This window comes from Solanum dulcamara, chromosome 3 (genome assembly GCF_947179165.1).
Source record: "Solanum dulcamara chromosome 3, daSolDulc1.2, whole genome shotgun sequence".
Lineage (NCBI taxonomy): Eukaryota > Viridiplantae > Streptophyta > Magnoliopsida > Solanales > Solanaceae > Solanum > Solanum dulcamara.
This window is the reverse complement of record NC_077239.1, coordinates 76,970,915-76,989,666: the sequence shown is the minus strand read 5'-3', so window position 1 is coordinate 76,989,666 and position 18,752 is coordinate 76,970,915.

The window sequence follows — 18,752 nt, the reverse complement described above, 5'->3', positions numbered from 1 at the left end:
GTGAAAATTCTGGATCTGTCACTACCCGAAAGTAATGTGTGTGCAGTCTTACCCGTACCTTGTGAAGGTAGAAAGGTTGTTTTAGATGGAACCAGCTCAAACATGATGCATATAAACAACAAAATGAAAAGGAAATACAATAAGCCATGTTGAAACTAATGGAGAAAAGAACACTAACAATAACAAATAATATGATAAACAAAGTAAAAGATAATAAAAATAACAAGTAATGAAAAAAATACGAAGAATAAGATAATAGGAAAGTACAACAATAACATACACAATATAATCATATAAGTCATGTATCTGGTAAGAGTGATGTATACGCAATCTTACCCCTTATATTAATAAAAAATCGAAATAACGTTCGACTGCCTACTAATCTTCTACCTTAATTCTACATCTTCGTATTATCCTATCCAAAATTATGTCTTAACTAAGAGTATTTAACCCTAACATAGGTACAATTGAACTTGTAGACGTGCGCTCAAGGACACGTGAATTTGAGGTGACTAATTAATAATATGCAATTTAAATAGTATAACTAGCTTTAATTAAAGTAAACATGGATTAACAATGAGTATGAAATACAGTGAAATCAAACATGGACCTCATACTTTTGAAACTGGGTGGGCTTTGTTGGTATAACATCTACTCTAATTGTCTTTGACTCTAATCTTTCATGAATAAAATTATTTAATTATCTGTATCGATCACATTTTGAAAATAGCATTAAGTATTATTTTTGACGAGTTACTTTGACTTATTTTGTGTGTCATGTATCATTTTTTGATTCACCCAAATTATCTTTAACTTCTATTTTTACCCTATACCAAAAGATTGCCGTGCATATTATAAAAATAATCATATATCATATATATATATATATATATATATATATATATATATATATATATATATGTGGCACTTTCTAAGATCATGATAACTATTTATTTATTTATTTTTAATATTTGTTTTGCCATATTAATTAACAAATTTAAATGTTTAGTTAGAAACCCTTCGGCAAACTGTAGACAGGCGTTTCCTTTGTCCATACCCCTCTTCGTTTCACCCTATTCTTTCTCCGGTTCTTCTCCCTTACAACAAATCTTCCATTCATCCAGTTGATCTTTATGATTTTTTCTCTCTTAAACTAATAGTTTCCCCACAAAAGCGGCGACATCCCGCAGTTCCAAATTCATGCGCCTTAGAGAAGAAGACTTCCACCCATCTGTTGCGTAGTTTCAAATCAAAACTTTAAGATTTTCAATTCTAATAGAAGCAAAGGCATAGAAGAAATCAATACAGGAAAATAAGTGTATCACCTGTTAGAAAAATTCAAAGGTACAAAAAATCATGTTGTATGCGTTTAGTTTCATGTATTCAAGTACGAAACTTCAGGCTTTTCTTATTCCAGACTGTTTAATTTGGTAGTATTAATATTTTAGAATTTTTGAACTTTTAAGTTCACCTTATTTATTAGATACCTGGAGGTCTCCTATCTTAGAAATACCAAAAATACCATATACATAGTTGCAATTTTTTTTGTCGTCGCAGATTCATGTTGTCGTTGTTTTTGTATTGTCTCTACTTTTACTATCTAAATTTGTTTTGTCCTCTGCATATCCCCAAACATTTTTAGGTATGTTTATATTAAGAACATTCATGAGAGAAGCTTTTCAGAATTTCAATATGGAACAAAAGGAAAGTGAGTATTCTTAGCTACGATTTCGATTTAACTCAAATAAAGTAATAGTGTGAAGGACTTTTCTTATTATAAGTGTATTTTAATCAATGATAACAAGTTATTTACTGCATTGATCTCACCAAACTAGAATTACTAATAAAGACGATGTTGAACAAAATAGCGAGTATTTATACAACTAATTAAGGTTCTTACAGTGGTTCTCTCACATATTATACTATGTCTTGAATTTAATTTATATACATTAGATAATGTTATTAATTTTGTAATACTTCAATCTACCTCTTCAAGTAGTTGAACCCCTTTAAATGCTGAAAAAGTGAATTTATGTTAATTGAATGCATCTTGTGAGCGCGTATTCTGTATCTTCTTTTTGATTTTAGCCTGAAACTGTCACGACCCGAATCTGGGTGTGATGGCACTCATCTCAACCCACCGAGATAAGTCAGCCTAATAACCAACGGAAATTAAATGCGGAAGTAATTGAGATAAAGCAAGGTTTAACTTAGTCAAAAATAAATAAATAATCTCAAAATCCCCCAAGACTGGTTGTTACGTATACAAGCCACTAATAAATTACCGAAGTACGAAAGAAAATACAGTCATAATGTCTTTGTCACTAGAGTAGGACTAAAACATAATAAAAGAGTAAGAGGTGTCCGCTAGATGGATGTAACAACTACCTCAACACTCGAAATTATAGCCTCAGATGTGGTGGAAACATTAGGAGATCAAACAAGTCCGGCCTCACAACCTACACAAGTGTGGAAGCAAGGGGTGAGTACCAAACAACACGGTACTCAGCAAGTGGATAACTAAAACTAAGCAAAGCTTAATAGATACAAGTACTCCTGTCCTCCCAACCGAACCTCCTTAACTAACAACCTGCATAAAATCAGCCCAACTCTACACTTGTACAATAACAACAGTAATATAGTCCACAAATACTCATCAATAGTCTCGTCAATGAATCATATCAAGTCAAGTTCAGCACACAGAGCAATATGGGGGTAAGCACAAAGTCACAAATATCAGAAAGGTGCAATGCAGTGCAATAAAATAATGCATGTCTGTCCTATCGGTACACATCCGCTGAATCACAGTCCGGAACCCATGGGGGACATTTCTGTCCATGTAACCTGCCACGGAGCGTGTGGCCCGACCCCTCAATACATATATCCTGCCACGGAGCGTGTGGCCCGACCCCTTTATTTCATAATACCTGCCACGGAGCGTGTGGCCCGACCCCTTTGTTTCATAATACCTGCCACGGAGCGTGTGGCCCGACCCCTTTATTTCATAATACCTGCCACGGAGCGTGTGGCCCGACCCCTTTGTTTCATAATACCTGCCACGGAGCGTGTGGCCCGACCCCTTTGTTTCATATCATTTTCAATCTCAACACAATATGTCAGAACCAATGCAATCAATTCATGTTCATATAATTCACGATAATAATATGACAACAACCATAATTTTTCACAATCTCACATCAACATAGTCATTTCACATGTCCAAAATAAATCCACAATCATAACATATCAATTCCACCAATACATGTCATTAGATCACCATTTTTCTACCCCTCATCTCCATTTTTTTTTAGGTCAATCATATAGTCAATAATCCAGTCCAATTTTTATTACTCCCTAGTATATATGACACGGAAATACAAGCATCTATAAGCTTAAACTGAGGTTTAGAAATTCACTTGCCTTAATTAATCAAGAAATCACTCCGAGACTTGGGCCTTCCCTTTTCGTTGAGCCTCCAAATCAATGTAATCTAGTCAAATAAATAATCACAATAAGATTTTGGAACTAAAAACACCCATATTACCATATATCTAGCCTAGACTCAAATCTGTAATCAAGTTCCTAATGTTGAAGTCAAATAACATCTCACTCTCATATTTTTTTCCAATTTCAAGTCTAGAGTTATATCTTAATCCCTCCAAATAGAATAAATCTAATGATATTCATATAATATAATACACCTAATATTCAATAGCTGCTAAAATCTTGACAGAAGCCAAAAGAAAATTTAAACCAAATAGTAAATCTTTCACAATTTTCGGTTTCTTTCCATATTGCATCATAATTTATAATGATGTGCCACTCATTACTGTATGATTGGTTCTCCTAACCAATCACTAACATATAATGCCCTCAAAAGTGCATGTTGCGGCAACCAAGAATTTCTAATAAATAATTTGATTTCTTTATTCTTTTCTAATCCAAAACCTACCCTACAAATCATTACTATTAATGGATTTTTTTTTCTTTTACCCGTGGTTTGGAAAACTTTGGTATTCACTGTGAATAATAAACTATTGTTAACTAATGCTTTCAACATCATGAAATAATAATTAAACTACACCCACTCTACAATCAATATGAAAGGAAATAAGATAATCTTGAAGCCATTACCTGAAGGTGTTGCCGCTTCGACGTGTAGGTAGGGTTTTTTTTTTCTTCTTCTTTTTTTTCGCTGTGTTCCTTTTCTCTTTTTCTTCTCTTTTCTAATTAATTAATTACTAAAAGTGATATAAATCTACTAACTCTAATTTAATAAATATGGGATAAGTGGTACAGGATGTTAAATATATCATCACTTCAGTCCATTAATTACATGAGTTATCTGATTTCACCCCTCCATTAAATAACCATGGTTATCGAATAGTCCAAATTTCTAATTTAAATTTTGTAGAGAGAGTATTTTGTGGAACAGAGATACTCATTCTTAAAATGACCAAACGGGTCATTACAGAAACCTTGACAAATAGTTTACTGTCAACGCCTCTTGGCTCTTTTTTTAAAAAAAACGTGAGTGCTAATTTTTTGAAATATATTGGCCAACTTCATGGCCCAATATTATAGATTTGATGTGTTTTTTCTTCTAGCGTTGTATATAATTTGTTCATCTACAACTTCAAGTACCAACTTATGTAAATAAAATTGGTTCTTTCATATACTTCAAGTACCAACAAGCCACTGCTCACTCTTGATAGATAGGTCTACGTGTGTTCAAAGAATTACTTTTTTGTAGGATGCTTATCAGTTATGATAAACGCTTTGTATGTTCAAAAAAGAAATCTTTTTCCTTTTAAAGATGTAGTTCTGTCACATGAACGTTATCTCTCAATTATAAATACATTCCAAGTATAGCTCCAGTTCCACAGTGATCAAGAAAGGCGAGGCATTCACATTATTCTCATCATAACATATGTCTCTTTATATCTTCATTCTTATTTCTTCCAGGTTTTTAAATTGTGTATGTGCATAAACTTCATTTGAATTTTTTACCTATTTTTTTCGATCATATTTGCTTTTCTAACTTTGGCTTTTTGAAAATAAGTGCAGAATAATAGGGTAATTTAAGATAAAAAAAAAATTCACCAGGGAGATTGCAACTTACATTACATTTCTCTCCAAATTTATAATTGTTGTTGTGGATCTTTGGTTATGCTATTGGATAGTGAGATTGATTATTTTTGCCACAAGGGTGAGTGCTCATCTCTTTTTCTCTCGCCACATCTATTAGAATTTGTTCATCAAAATTGAAGAGAAATTGTCTTATCTGTTGTTATTTTGCTTTTTGTTCCATACTTTTTTCAGATTTTACTGGTCCAATTTGGAAAAAAAACCTATTCTGCTATGTAATGTGATGATTCCACAATTGGTATTATGTGATATATTTTTCCTTGCTGTCTACGTGAATCTTGTTACTCTCAAGACATACTTCAGGAGAAGCAAGGGCAACAAACAAAGAAGAATAACTTAGCTTTCTTGAAGAAAGTTTCTGTTCATCTTATGCTTTGCTAAAAAAATTAGTTACATTCTTTGTTACCTTAACCTACATTATGAAAGTTATTTCTTTATAGCATTCTTCGGTCTAAGTGAAGTAAACTATCTCCTTTATACTTCAAAGTTGCAAGATTTAAAGTAGAATACGTATGATCGATGATCTAAAATTCAAAATTTAAAGGACCTCTTGAATTCATAAGCTATGCAAAACAACTACTTTATTAGGTACCTGCTTGCTATTATGCTACGTTGTGTTTTGAGGATAGTAAGAGACCTTTTGATAATCCTCTTTATCCTTAAAAGCGAAACTGATTTAAAATGGGAACTTCATGAATCTACTTATGATGTTAGCTATTCTGCAACTATTAGCATATAAACCTTCTGTGAAGCTCTTGAAGAATTGATCGCTCCTCTGTTTATTCGTTCATCTTTCTTTTTAATAAGTAATCAACCAGAAGATATGTTTGCTTATAACCTATGTCGTTTGGACTCTCCAATATTGTTGCTGTACCGGTGTCAGATTCTTCAAAATACACTACTTTTGGAGTATCCGACACGCACCCATCGATATTTTTGAATAATTCAAGCAACATAGGTTCGTACACTCATTTCTTCCTTTTTTTTAGTTGTTCATGTGTATATGCTTCATTTGAATTTTCTACTTGTTCTCAAACTTTTTATTGAAAATTGTTACTTTATTGTACTATTTAAAATTTAACATTGTTTATTATTTTTTGTGCAGAACAATAGTACTTAGGTAGTGTACAGGTATTACAGGCAAACCAAAGAGTCAAAAGTTTTCTATATGTTCTCCGGTAAGATTGAACATATTCAGATTCGGCAATGTCAATAGTTTAAATTTTCTTCACCACTTCATGAGAGTTATATTTGAGTTTAATTTTATAAATGAGCTTTGGTGTAAAGCAAGGGAGATCTTGATCCTTTTTTGAATGTTCTAAAGAAAAGCTTAAAGAAGCAGAATGAAAAATGTGAAAGAAAAGCTTAAAGAAGATCTAGATCCTTCCTCGAACGTTCTTTAAAAAAATTTCGTCAGGGATATTCCTACCTAGAGTTTTGCACAGAAAAAAGAAGGTGCAACAAATTTGCTTCAACAAATCCATGAGAAATTTCTAAACAACTGGCTAGAAATACTGCTCCAACCCAAGTAAGTTAGGCACCTTTCTAATACTTGAAAAAAATTATTTGACGTATCTTTTTTTACTGATTGTGTGGAGTCATGAGAGAAGTTTTGAGGTGATTAGAATTATGAGTTAAAATATGTGTTATGTTGATAAGAATACCATATCGCTCTTTCATTCATGATTACAAAGTCAAAGAGAAGCTAATGGCCTATAGTTGGCAGTGTTCGTTGCTTCTTTTACAGTTTTTATGGCCTACCCTGCATTGTCTGATAGACCTACTAGCATTTTGACTATTAAATATCAAATGAATTAAAATAATGAAGTCAAATTTTTAAATATCTAAGGTTTTGTCTATCTTTAATTGAACTTTGGATAATGGTTTTTTCGCCCTCCACGAGGTAGTGGTAAGGCCTGTGTACATTCTACCCTTCTCACAACTCACTTGTGGGATTTCACTGGGTACGTTATTGTTGTTGTTGCTGCTGCTTCAGTTACAGCAAGGAAAGAATAATTGATACTAACAAGTTATGACACAACTAGAACTATTGTTGTATTGGCTATTAAGTAAAACTGCTCAGCGAAAATGACAATTTGTCGACTACTTGGAGATCAACAGAAGGTAAAATGGAAAAGCCTCGTGTTTTTGAACCACGCTAGACCAAAAGCAATGTTTACTATTTGGCTGCAACTGAAAGGAAGTTATTAACTGCTGATAGGTTAGTGAAATGGGGGATGATGATAGATACTAAATGTACTCTATGTCAAGTGCATGATGAAACTAGAGAATTGAGAACATTTATTTGTATAATGTTCTTTTTCTAAAGTCTTGTGGGATAGAATATGACAGTGGATGCGAAGGTCACAATATGGCCTGCTCAGTTGGGACCAACACTTGCAATGGGCATTCAAAAGGCTAAGGGCAAGACAATTCAAGCTCATGTTTACCATGGTATATTCTGAAGTTACACATGCTATATGGACTGAAAGGAAAGAATATTTGAGAAGAAGAGTCGCACAGAAAAAGCAATAGCAAAGAAGATTGTGTGTGTCATATGTGTTAGAGCACCTCCCAAAATGCAGAATGAAGTACATAGTTATGTTTTTTAGATATTTTTTTTTGCATTTAGATAGCTCTTTGGTTCATATTTTGAGATATTGTTGTGATGTAACAAGCTACTGATATGTAAATCAGTACTTTGGTGATTAATATAAGAAAGTTAGTTACCAAAAATATGACAATTTGATACAGACCTTTTTATTACTGTGATACAGTCTACCGTATAATTGGTGAACATATTAACATGAATGTTTGATTTCCAGTCAATAGGATGTTATTTCACAACCGAACATGTGGAATTCGTTGTCTGGCACATTGGATTTGATGTTTTTTCATGAACACTAAGTTTTGTGAAGAATTTTTTATATTATAATATTATTTCAGTGTGTTATCAACAAAATTGCTATATAGGTTGCTCCTAGATAAATATTTCACTGAAAACTTTATAATATGTGATATTGAATAAAAATAGGATCGATTCTAAGATATTTTTAGCAAGAAAGCGTTGATTTTAACCTGTTAAGAGTGAGATAAATTATTTTTCAATCAGGTTGGAGGTAGGGAGATGAATAGCCATGAAAATAAATCTTGAAGTCAAATTTTCCACCTGAAGTTCCATGCTTCCACTGTGCAACAAATGTTTCTTTGGAGGTAATTTGGTGGTTAACTACAACCATATATTTTTTGCATAGCGGGTTCACTTGACTGTTTGTCTTTCGTCTTGTATTTGGTTTGTGTAAGCTATCAAATTCAATCAAATACCAAGCAACTTTAATTATGTTGGTGGGACAGATGGTGAACAGCAGAGGCAAACTAATCTGGAAGACTATTACCACGTGCATCATTTGAAATACACGACTTGAAAGCAACATGAGGTCAAGAGAAAGTTGAATTCTCTAAGTTAATAGTTATAAATTTTGCGGCTTTGTATTGTACGTCTCTTGATACTGACAATAATAGTTTAATTACTTTATCGAAAAAGGAAGTATAAAGCCTTTCAATCCCTAATGTTGGTTAGAAATGCTTTGAATCTCTTTGTTTACTCATATATCTTATGCCTCTGAGTCTCTCTACTTGCGCACTTCAATTACTTAGAATTTTGATTGAAAGAAACAAAATTAAGATTTGGCATTACCCTTAAAAAAGAAACAGGTACTTTATATTTGAATATTGAAAAAGATCACTCATAAATTAAGAAATACATCTATCACCGTGTGAAGCACGGACAATTTACCTAGTAATTAATAAAATAGAGTGCAAACTATAAAAGAGTGAAAATAATTAATCATGTTTTTCATCTATGCAGTGATTCTCGTTTATTATGAGTGCATACTACATACCTTACAATTGAAAGCAGAAATGACAAATTAAAAAAGAAAATAAATTTAATTAAATGCATTTACTGACTAGATTTGTATTAACAAAATCTAATATGTATTTGATAAAAAAATATTCACTATAAATAGAATTATATCCATTTATTTGTTAACAAATAAAATAAAAACTGTAAATCTTTTCTTGTGTAGCCTGCAGTATCATCGTGTAAGTTTTTTCTTCCTTTTTTTCCAACAAAACATTCAATTATATAACTGATTAGAAATTTGAGTTCATCAATTAAAAGAGGGGATTTTGTTGGTAAAACTTGATTCTTTTTGTTGATTTTTTTCCTTTTGGAATTCTTCATTGATAAATGTATAATTAGGGTTGGTAATTTGCGTGATATGAAATTGGTTTCAATGTATAATTTTCTTTATTAACCATGTTCAATTTAATTTTGAAATTGAATATAAAGTTTTTGGGGAAACTCTTTTTTGCTCTTTTTTTTTATATAAATTTAATTAAGAAACATGTCATGTCCATGAATTCAATATATCAATCAATTTTGTGGTCAATCTTTCCCAGTGATTTTTTTTATAGATAATCTTGACCTAGGTTTTAATATTAGGGTTGAACGAACTTGTAATTTTGAGACAATCATCTTTTTATATACCTAGATTATACAAATAGAAAAACAAGATACAAAATAGCTTAATTATTCATGTATGCTCCATAAAGTAGAATAGTCATGAATTTTGAACATGAATTTAGATACAATCAGAAATTTCTATAATGATATTCACTATAATATTTATGTTTTTTATTGAATTGATATTTCATATCACGATATATTATAACTATGTTCTAAATAACAATATTTCGCTATAGCAACCAAAAGATATCGAGACAGATGATATTGTTATAAAAAAATTTGACTTTATAAATATCATACCCATAGATAGATGCCCATTAGTCATTAATTTTCTAATTGTGTGCTATCTGACCCTTGACAATTTGTCGTTGTCGATTATTAAAAAGAAATGCAACTCATTCCTCTTTAAAAATGATGGTAATTGTTTTTGGGTTAGCTAGGAATACTACCAAAAGAACATAAATTGGGACAGATAGTTTTCATCCCTAAACAATGAATATTTGTTGTCAATCCTATTTAATGATGGATTAGCAATGAATTATTAAAACAATATGTTAGTCACGATCTATCTAACGACAAAATTCATAATCACTTCATTTTTTTTAAGAAAAAAAGGACGCATTGCCATTAAATTGTTATTTATATTTTAGTGATATGTCTGCTTAGAATAGATTGTCAGCATCACATTCCTTAGAATGTGCTTCTTTCTAAGATCCTGAATAAACACGAGATGCTTTGTAAACACGAGATGCTTTGTGCCCTTTTTGTGATATGTTTGCTTAATACTGTCAGCATCACACTCCTTAGAATGTGCTTCTTTCTAAGATCCTGAATAAACACGATATGCTTTGTAAACACGAGATGCTTTGTGCCCTTTTTGTGATATGTTTGCTTAATCTTCCACACTCCTTTCATAACTTTTGCAGAGAGATAATGGATGCCATTGTGGACTCATTGGAGAAGGCATATGAAGAATTTTTAACAGCACTAACCATTCTGCTAGAGACAAGAGAGGCTAATGGTGGAGAAAAACCAGAAGGTGTGGATCCATATCTTGAAAGTCTCGAAAAACATTTGGAATCCTTCAAAGCTACTTGTGATGAAGCAGAAGGGTTTGTTGAGTATTTGAAGCATAGTTTAGGATGTGAAAAGTCTCCAGAATATGTGTCTGATAGTGATCCTATTCCTGTGAAGACCGTTGATGAGAAAATGTCGAAGACAGATATGAGTACATCAAAATCTTAGAAGATCGTTGGAATATTCAGACAAATCGTTACGAAGCGCCATTAGCCTAGCTAGATCATAATGGACCTTTTGAAGGGTCATTATGTTAGAGCAAAATGGTTTTTAGTTTATTGAACAATTCGCAATTTCACATGACTGGTTTGTTTTTGAGCTTTTAGAAGTCAATAATGTCATATGATGTTTTTGAACATTGGACTAAAGATCGTTTATCATCTATGGTGTTATTTTAGCAGCATTTGTCTGCTAACATAAGGCTCTCCTTTTCTTTTCAAATGGAAAAAATATTACCTGTTGGATTATATTTTTTAGTTGTAACTTAGAGAAAATAGCCAAATATCCCTCAATGTATAGTTGGATTTTTAACTACATACTTTATCTTCACGGGAGTCCTATGACCCCCTGAACCTTTTATTTTCTTTATTTAGTGACTCTTATACGCTGATGTGTCCACATATATCAGATAAATAAAAATGTTTGTTTACATGCACTGGCCACGTATAACTAGGACCCCACGACTTTTGAAATCCCTTTTCTCCTAATTAATTCCTTTTTTCCTCTTCCATTCTCTCAAATCCTTTTCTTCTTCATTCAATTCCATTCTCTCAAACCCGTTTTTTTATCTGAGAAAGAATCTATACTTCTCCCTCTCCTCTATTTTGAAAGATTTGTGAGCATTTTTTTTTAACTATGAAAATAATGTTAATAAAATTTTAAAATGAATTGTGTACATTCAATTTGCAATAGAGATAAATTAGTTAGCTGCATCACCAATCTAATAAAAAGAGGATGTTGTCTATCTTCTTAAGACTCCTTTTTCCTTGAATTTTTCATATACAGTATATGATCAATGAAGTCTCAGATCAAGAGGTCGACTTTGATAGAAATTTTCTCAACTTATCATACCATGCATAATTTGAATCGTGGTAGGAGCTAGGAACAACAAGTATCAAGTGTTTCATGAAAGCGTTTGCTAATTGAAGTTGTGAAATTTGCTCATCCCCTATATACTCAAGTGTTAGTAAATTTGGAACATCAATCTCCTTAATGCTGCCTCACAATACCGAATAATGAAAAACTTTAAGGACTTACTCCCGCAAATGTTATACCTTCCCAACACGCTCTCTAGCATCAAACTCTCAAGGAATTGAGATATAGAAAGAAGGTACTCGAGAAATCCATGCTAGACATACTAGAGTTAAAGATTTCAAATTCTGACATTTAAAATTGTCCAACATATGAGATATTCGTATAATTCCGATATAAGTTAAAACATTCTAGAGTTGGTGCTATTTGGATGACAACACGCTCGGTTGACAGTATGCTAATGTAAACTGATTCGATATTTTGAAGATTCCGCAGCTCAATCTTTGTAAACCCAATACAATACTCCATCATGAAATTGACAATCAAGAGACAACTAGAAAGTAGAGTGTGAAGCATCTTGTCATCTAAAGTAACAAGAGTAACATGAAGTAGAGTAAGTTTTCTTAAAGAATGGCACTTGATGATATCATCATGACTATAACTAGTAGGTAAGGTCGGAAGATAACAATTACTGAGAACCAATATTCTTAAAGATTTTACTGGCATGACTATGAAAATAGAGAAAATGTATGGTGAACATTTAGAAAGTTACTCATGTTGGTCATACTCTACCTCTTTTACGTCATTATGAAGTGCAATGCCGAGCCATTTTTATAATGTTCATTAAAATCAGAATAGGATAGAAACACTTTTATAAATTTAAATTTGTGTTTGTGGATTTTTGAGTGCCTATATCTTTTCATAATTTGATCCACTAATTTCACGTGATGTTTATCAATTGCGATTGTCACGTTGGGATAAGTGAACCAGGCCCGTTGCTATATGTTGGAGAGAATACTCATTTGGGGCGGCTTCTCTAAAACTAAGATTAGAGAGTATTTTGTGAATCACACATATTTTGTGAGCGTTTAATTTGTGGAAAGAAATCATATTTTCATTTTGTTGCAAAAGATGCTAAAATCATATTGCTTTAAAAAATAATTTAAATTGAATTGTAAAAACGCATTGGAAAGGAAATTTAGGGTGATTTGGTGTAATTTTTGAGGTGTTTTGGATGGATTTGGTCCTTTGATTCAAGGAAGAAGAAGAATTTATTTTTTTATATAATAGTATATAATATCGTATAGTATATGATAAACATTTCTTATAATTTAGTATAATATTGAATATCAAATTTTAGTCATTGTTAAACTTTTCTGAAAGTTTTGCATATTGTTGTATACCGATTATAGATATATTATTGTACACAGAATGTATAACGTTGTATATTAAAATTTTAAATATAGTTTAGAAAAATGGTGGCTATGTGACATAAATTAAAAAAAATCTGGCTACCTAAATAGCTGCCAAAACATTTTTCTTATCGAGAATAAGGTATTATGCTTTGGGCTAAAGATTACGATGTAAATTTTAAACTATATTTTTGTAATATAAATTAAAAAATTATATTTTTCTGAAATTTTCCTAATGTTTTTCAACCAAAATGATCATGCAATGAAAAAATATTAATTATGCTAATTTTAATATATTAATAATTAGTGAAACTATCCGCGCTTCGAGCGGTTATAAGAAAAAATAATAAATTATTACATTTCACTATTTATATATATATATATATATATATATATATATATATATATATATATATAATGGCAGAGAATACAATATAGATCTTTGTCTTCATTCTGGTTATGATAGTTCATTCATTTTTCTTTAATATGTAAAATAGAATTTTTTTGATTTTTTTTAAGTACAAACCTTTCATATGTACATAATAAAATAAAAAATTAGAATATATGAGTAGTGAAGTAAATGAAATAATTAGAGGTCATATTTTGAAATAATAATCTACTTTATTAAGTTGAAAATATTATTTTTTGTTTTAATTTTTTTTTATCTTTTGTAGGAGTGCGATCCTTTATGCAAACACTGATTTCTGTAAAAAAAAATTGAACTTTTATATTGTGACTTTATTATTACATATGTTTACTATAGTCTTTTGCACATTAAATAAATATTTTTAAAATTTATGAAAATGCAACAAATAGGAGTTATGAATAATATTTAAGAGTAGAAGTTATAAAGAAGTTAAAGAGATATTAATTACTAACAATTTGAATGAATAATATTATTAAACATTAAACACATTAATTATTATGCATCAATTTTTTTTGTAAAAATAAATATGAACAACAAAAATAAGGGAGGAAATTAAATAAATAAATAAATAAAAAGATAAACGATTTGGCTGCATAAGAGATGTGTTACATGGCTACAAAAATCACAATTAAATAATATATAGACAGAGATTTTATAGTTATGTAGTTAAGACATAAAAAAAACAATCTATACTATTACATTCATAATGTAATAAAAAGAAAACAAATAAAATTATAAATACATTTCAACCAAGAAGAGAATGGCTGCAAAATAAATTGTTACATACATAAAAGAATACACAATGATATTAGAATAAATTATTTCATCTTTAATTTTATTTGTTAGAAAAATAAATATAAAACTGATCATCATAATTCTTTTAGTTGAGATAAGATAATTATATAAATTATGATTCATAATAAAAATAGGATCGTTGAGAACTAAAAAAAATAGTGTTGTTCATATGTATAGCTATATTACTATTACAAGCCAAAGCAAAAAAATCTCTAGCAAGAATAATTTTTAATTATGCTTTAAAAAGCTTCCTTCTAGGCCTTCCTTTGCAACTTGCAAGTAGATACATCACCATGTTCCGCTCCCTAAATTTATACCAAAGTCCTTAAAGAATTTTTTAAAACATAATTATGAATAAATAAAATAAAATATTTAATTATAATAACATAAAACACAATAGAATATATACAATTATTAATATGATATTGCACTATGTATCATATTTATAATATTTATATTTCAATCATACCAATTCAAAAATAATTAAATCAAAAAGAGGAAAGAAATTTAAACTATCTAACACATATGCAAAATAAAAATAAAAATCGATTGTACGAACAATTCAAAATCATAATCTCTTGAAATCTAACAAATATTATAATCGTTACACTTTATAATTATTAAATTAGTGTTAGACGAAAATTGAATTTTCGACTAACCACACAAAAATGATGCATTAAAAATATCACCGCTATCAAAATTACCTTAGTATGATTATCGTGAAGATTTTTTTGATCATATATATATACTTGCTTGGAGGAGAATAACAAATATGTAAATAAATATATTCTAAAATTAAGAAAGCACAACTAAATACATAAAAATGAAAAGAAAGACTTGAGAATGAAATATTTTACTCCTTTGCTTTATTACAAATTAAAGTATATACTTGCTTGGAGGAGGATAACAAATATGTAAATAAATCTATTCTAAAATTAAGAAAGCACAACCAAATACATTAAAATGAAAAGAAAGACTTGAGAATGAATATTTTTTTGTTTTCATATACTCATTTCTCGCTACATGTTATAATTCAGAAGCAAATTGATGGAGAAGAGAAAGAGTAACTTTGAATGGGAGTCTTCATGAAACAAAATATGAGTTTATATAGGCATAATAAAGAAATACCATAAGATATTACAAATTAAATTTTAGGGGTTATGACTATGAAAGTTATGGGAGTTATGAATATAATTAAGAGTAGAAATTGAAAGCTATGAGTTATGAGTGGTTACTCCTTATAAAAAAAGGGCAGTCCGGTGCACTAAAGCTCTCGCTATGTGCAGGGTCCGGAGAGGGCTCGACCACAATGGTCTATTGTACGCAGCCTTAATTACTCCTTATAAATACATTTAAATAAAAAATAATAATTAAAATATAAAAAATTGTCAATTTATAATTAGAAGAAGCCCAATAAAATAAAATAAATTTCTTGATCTAAAAAAATATCACATCACTTTTATTTTTTTTAATTTTAGTATATAGATCACAAAAATTAAAATAGAAAGTGGAAAATTAAAAAAGAGTTGAAAGAAATTAGGAAAGGACAAGACATGGAGTGGCCTTTTCAATTATTCAATAATTTATATAATAACTTATACACAATTAACTAATATGATTGTTAAAAAATTTAATGAAACTTCATAAATAGGATAGAATATGATTAATTCTTTAATTAAAAAATAATTAAAAATAGAGAAAAATATCGAAAAACAAAGAAGAAAAATAAATAAATATAAACAATGGTCTTAAAAAGGTGCCACATCACCTTATCTACATTTAGCTTTATATTATATATAGATTCACTTTCTAACTCCAACCAAATTAATTAATTGTGAATAGTAAGAGCAATAGTCCAACTGGAATCAATCACCACTTCACTGCCAAGAAAATGACTCCTCAACTCTAAATGGAATTCATGTCCTCACTTATCATCTCTTTACATAATCATGTCCAAGTATGACAAATTTTAAAAAATTCATATTTTTACCTTCCTATTTCCAAACCAGCCCCAGCACCAGCCCCCCTCACCCACATACAAAAATAATTTAAAATTTATTTTTTTTAAAAAATAATTCAAATCCCAATTTGAAAAATAGGTTTCAAGTCGGGTGTAATCAGATCCTAGTTCAAATCTTAGATTGAAAGTCAAGTTGAGTCGAGTCCCAATTTGAAAGTTGAATCCCACATCAATTGTTGATTGTTAGGCTATTTTGGTTGTTGGTCAACCATGTCCAAATTCAGATGTCGAGGTTAGGTCTTGGATCGAATATTCTATCCCGAATCGGGGTCGAGGTCCTAGTTTGAATGTCGATTTTCGAATCTAGGTGAATGTCAGGGTTGGATCTATAGTCAGAAGTCGGATCTCGTGTCAGGAGTCGGGTCGGATCTTGGTTTGGGAGTTGGGGTCAAATTCCGAGATCGGGTCTTGGTTCGAAAGTCGGATCTTAGTTCGAGTGTAGGATCTCAGATTCCGAGTTGGGTGTTCGGATCAAATCTTGATCGGATGTCAGTGTTGAGGTCAGAGTCGAGAGTCGGGGGTCAGGTCACTAGTGGAATGTCAAGATCGAATCTTGGATCGATCATCGGAGTTGTGTCCAGGTTTGAATGTTGAGGTCAGGTTCCATTCTCAATTGTAGAACCACTTCAAATATCAGGTAGGCCAAACAAGCATCATTCTCAATTCTTAACCACTATCCAGAAATATAAGACTCATATAATCCTCCATACCATTGTTCCTCTTCCTATACCATATCCTCAAATTACATTATTGAACCATAACCTTACTTACTCTTTTAAAATCACCGTGCATTACAAGTTTCACCATACACCCTTTTCATAAGTTTATTACTTCCACTTCCAAATTAGATCTAGACCACGTGATGGTATTTAAACTACACGCACATAGAATCAAAAAGTGAAGATATTTCCTAAAAGTCTTCATAGCCTCTCAAAGATAAGTACAGACGTCTCCGTACCGATCCTCAAAACTCTACATAGACTCGGCTTGTATACACGTGAGACCTATGAACCCGGGGCTCTGATACCATCTTTGTCACGACCCGAATCTGGGTGTGATGGCACTCATCTCAACCCACCGAGATAAGTCAGCCTAATAACCAACGGAAATTAAATGCAGAAGTAATTGAGATAAAGCAAGGTTTAACTTAGTCAAAAATAAATAAATAATCTCAAAATCCCCCAAGACTGGTTGTTACGTATACAAGCCACTAATAAATTACCGAAGTACGAAAGAAAATACAGTCATAATGTCTTTGTCACTAGAGTAGGACTAAAACATAATAAAAGAGTAAGAGGTGTCCGCTAGATGGATGTAACAGCTACCTCAACACTCGAAATTATAGCCTCAGATGTGGTGGAAACATTAGGAGATCAAACAAGTCCGGCCTCACAACCTACACAAGTGTGGAAGCAAGGGGTGAGTACCAAACAACACGGTACTCAGCAAGTGGATAACTAAAACTAAGCAAAGCTTAATAGATACAAGTACTCCTGTCCTCCCAACCGAACCTCCTTAACTAACAACCTGCATAAAATCAGCCCAACTCTACACTTGTACAATAACAACAGTAATATAGTCCACAAATACTCATCAATAGTCTCGTCAATGAATCATATCAAGTCAAGTTCAGCACACAGAGCAATATGGGGGTAAGCACAAAGTCACAAATATCAGAAAGGTGCAATGCAGTGCAATAAAATAATGCATGTCTGTCCTATCGGTACACATCCGCTGAATCACAGTCCGGAACCCATGGGGGACATTTCTGTCCATGTAACCTGCCACGGAGCGTGTGGCCCGACCCCTCAATACATATATCCTGCCACGGAGCGTGTGGCCCGACCCCTTTATTTCATAATACCTGCCACGGAGCGTGTGGCCCGACCCCTTTGTTTCATAATACCTGCCACGGAGCGTGTGGCCCGACCCCTTTATTTCATAATACCTGCCACGGAGCGTGTGGCCCGACCCCTTTGTTTCATAATACCTGCCACGGAGCGTGTGGCCCGACCCCTTTGTTTCATATCATTTTCAATCTCAACACAATATGTCAGAACCAATGCAATCAATTCATGTTCATATAATTCACGATAATAATATGACAACAACCATAATTTTTCACAATCTCACATCAACATAGTCATTTCACATGTCCAAAATAAATCCACAATCATAACATATCAATTCCACCAATACATGTCATTAGATCACCATTTTTCTACCCCTCATCTCCATTTTTTTTTAGGTCAATCATATAGTCAATAATCCAGTCCAATTTTTATTACTCCCTAGTATATATGACACGGA